Here is a 4046-nt window from a genome sequence, read left to right on the forward strand (position 1 = left end):
TGTCTGAGTAATGCTCCAAGGTCCAGTTCCAAAACTTATGTGCCCATTGTTGGTGCTTTCAGCAGTAGACAGGGGCCAGCATGAGCATGCTGGTCTAGGGCTAAGCAGCCTCATACACAGCAGGTACACATTTCAGTGACTTGTGAAACCCTATTCTGTCAGTTTGTACCAGATGGCATATACTCGCACATCGATGAGGCTTGGGCACCCAACACCCTGCTGCCCTGTGAAGAAGGGCAAGATACCTGTGCCAGGGCAGCCTAATATACAATGCCTATAAAATGCATTCACTCCCTTGGAAGTTTTCATAATCAAAGAACATTAAATAACTGTGGATGTTTTTAAACCAATCGTCAAAAACAGGCTCTTTCATGTCAAAGTAAAAAAACAGATCTCTGCCAAGTGATGCATACAACAACTGTTGCCAGTGTGCTTTACAGGAAAGCAGCAAAAAGAAAGCAACTTTTAAACAGGTCACATGACCTCTTGACTGCAGTTTGCCAGAAGGCAGAAGAATCTTTAGTCAGCTGGAAGAAAGTTCTATTATCTGATGTGACCCAAAATTAAGCTTTTTGGACATCAGACTAAACACGACTGCACACAATCCGCACCATGAAGTATAGTGGTGGCAGCATCATGCTGTAAGAACGCTTCTCTGCAGCAGGCCCCGGAAGGCTTGTGAGGGTACAGGGTACAGTAAATGCAACAAAATTCAGAAATCCTGAAGGAAAACTTAATGCAGTCTGCAAGAAACCTGAGCCTTGGGAGATTTGTCATCCAGCACTGCTATGACCCCAAACATACATTCAAAGCCACACTGGAATAATCAGTCAGATACTTTGTGCAGTATATTTGTAATCTTTTAAATTATTTCACAGAGGTCTGTTTTCACTTTGACAAGAAAGAGTCTGTTTCTGCTGATCAGGGTTAAAAAAATAAATGTATATAAATCCACTGTGATTCAATATTCTATGACAATGAAACATGTAAACTTCCAATGAGGTGAATACTTTTTAAAAACACTGTGATTTCATGATAAGTGGTGTAGCCTGAGATAATCTGAAGGTAGAAGCTGACAAATTGTTAGTGATGAGCTGATCAGAAATTTGGCAAAATTATAGAGATCATTTGGAGGAGTGTGGGTGGGTTTGTGTCCAGTGGGCAGATTGCGAGATGTCAACCAGAATGAAATTTAGCAGAGTTGGGCTTGGATCATATGTCTGTTGTCTCCACCTTTTGCTGGATGATTCAAATTCTTGCGAATGCTGTTGACTTACTGTTCAAAGTATGTCATTATAAGAGAATTGCAACATTTTAAAATTTCTGCATAAGTACATTAATAAGATCTAAACAAAGTCATTGAGGGTAGTTTGATATGCAACTCTCCATTCAGAATTATGCACAGTGGTGGTGATGGGAACCAAACATCTGAAGAGTCTAATGCCTCTAAAAGCTCCCTCACAGAAAGTTATTATACACAATGGTTATGAATACACTGCCTGAGACCTTTTACTCTAGTTTTGAGATAATCCTTCGGCCTTAAATGCATTTTGTTTTAAATCAATTCATGGTGGCGATGTGCATGCACGGTGTGTAAAGGCCAAACAGTACCCAAAGAACATTTCATTTTTCCAGATTTAGCACTATTGCGACATAAATCTTACATATATAAACTCAGAAGACACATGGATTAACTTGTCATTTTGTTTAGTAAAAAAAATGGCTATATTAGTCACAAACATCACAAACCCCTGGTTCCTATCACCACCACTGTAAAGCAAGGGTTTCTCTAAAACGAGCCATTTCCAAAGAAACCACTTGGAAGTACTATTTACATCTCAACCATTGAATTATGCAGAATGTTTTGAGTTCAGATCTCAACATCAGTGTATGTGTTCGGTATTACTTGGTTAATGAGAAATGCAACCAACTTCTAAGACTGAACTTTGGAAGTGGGGAAAAATGTCCCTGCAGATTTCTTTGAAAAACTAAAAAAGAATGGAAGCTGTAATAGAGATGATGGGTAGACACACTAAATACCAAAAAAGGATATATTTAGTTGCTGACACTTCTTTGTAATTGTCTATTAAATATATGTTCGTTTTTTTTTTCAATGAAAAAATGAGTACTTAATCATTTTGATTGGAAGTGTAGAAAAAAAATGAAAGGCGGTTTCTGACTTTTGCACAGTGCTATACATGAGACAACCGGATTTCCTCCACTTTCTCTCTCTCTGTGTAACATTTTTTATCAGATCTGCAAATGCCACAGAGCCAAGGACTGGAGGATGAAGATCTAGATGGTTTTGGAGGAGACAGAGCAGAGTGAGTCTGACTAGAAAGGATTAGGAAAAACAGTGGTGGTGACTACTGAGGTTATAGCAGGTCAAGTTGTAGTGCTGTGATGTAAAGGCCTGTAACATTAACTCCCCGCCCTCCTGCAGAAAAGTCCTTTTGTCCCTTTAAAAAATTTCCATTTATTTGGCGGAAAACCACTTTTCTTTCAGTGAACTCCATCATAGACCTCTAGTTAAAACTGGAAAGACACACAGGTCACTGTATGAACTCTTTGGTGCTACTGAATATTTCTTCATTCTTATCTTGTGATCTACGTCTTATCAGTGATCTATTTATTACAAACGTACTTCAAATACATACAGATTGTTCCACTGATAACATGCACTTCAGCATCTGTATTCTCAGTTTGTTTTTCAGGTGTGCGGTTTAATGGTTTCATATTTGCTGTTTTGCTCAGCAGACAACAAATACAGTTAGTTTGCTTCATTTCCTTGTTTGTCTCTATGTGAAGGAGATACAATCAACTTAGTTTCACAACAGCATGATGCAAAGACCTCTAATAAGGTTAGCCAATGAAACATGTTAATACACAATAAAATTATGTACTTATCAGAAAGGATATGTCACATTTCAGACGCTTTCAGAAGCCATTTTTTCAGTCAAGCACAAATTGTGCAATTCAAATAGCTTTTTTGAGTTGTCATGGTTCTGCATACAACTATTGTTTTTATTAAATAAGCCTTGAATAACCTGTTTAAGGATGTATTTGTTACTATGTAGATTATGCAGTTAATGTTACTGTAGACTGGTTGTTGTTTGCAGGCTATTTATAATTGGTCTAAATATGTCCTTTTATGATATATGCACTTGTTCAGTGTTCCAAGGTCCTGACGAAACCCACAACTCTCAAAAGTGTACTGTGACATATTTATCACATCAATACTGTCACACAGCCCAACCCTATTAGGATCATGTTAGATTTACCAATCATTAAACCAGACTTAAAACTAGTCTGTCTGGACATTAAGTATTTCTGGAGCCATTTATCTTGATTTCCTAGATGTTAATGTAATGGAAAGATCAGACTGTAGCTCACATTTTGGCCCGTTCATTACCTGTGCAGGACATGTGCATTGTGAACCTGTGCTGGAAGTATTTCATAAAGCAGGTTTGCTCAGTTACACTCTCAAGAAGTGCCAAAAAGGAGTTCTTTCTCCAATGCCATAGAAGAAGCACTACTGGTTCCCACAAAAAAAAAACTTTTAATGGAAGGTTCTTTAGAGAACCACTTTTGTAAATGAGGTGTGTGAATAACTTTGACTGGTATGGAACCTTTATGTAAAGGTTCTTCAAACCTTTAAAAGGTTCTTCACATTCACAAAAATATTTTTCAAACATGGATATTCAGGGAACCAAAAATGTTTCTTCTACCACTCCAGAATTTAGCTCCAACCTTAATCCAACACACCTGATCCTGTTGATGAAGGTCTTTGGAGCCAGGTGTGTTGGATCTTATCTATCCAGAGTGTTAGATCTGAAGGACCAAGTCAGAGCACCCTGTTGTACAATATCGCTCAAAGAACTCTGTGTGGCATCCTGGAGAGTAGCCAGATAACTGGCTAAGTGAGGGACAATGCTACAAGTTTAACTTTGACTTACCTAGTTAATAATGTCCGAAAACTATTGGTGAAACAAGTGTAGTAAGTTTCTTATTTCTCTAGGCTAATAACCAATGGACAAGAGTCAGCA

The sequence above is a fragment of the Colossoma macropomum genome, unplaced genomic scaffold (assembly GCF_904425465.1).
Source record: "Colossoma macropomum unplaced genomic scaffold, Colossoma_macropomum, whole genome shotgun sequence".
Taxonomy (NCBI): Eukaryota; Metazoa; Chordata; class Actinopteri; order Characiformes; family Serrasalmidae; genus Colossoma; species Colossoma macropomum.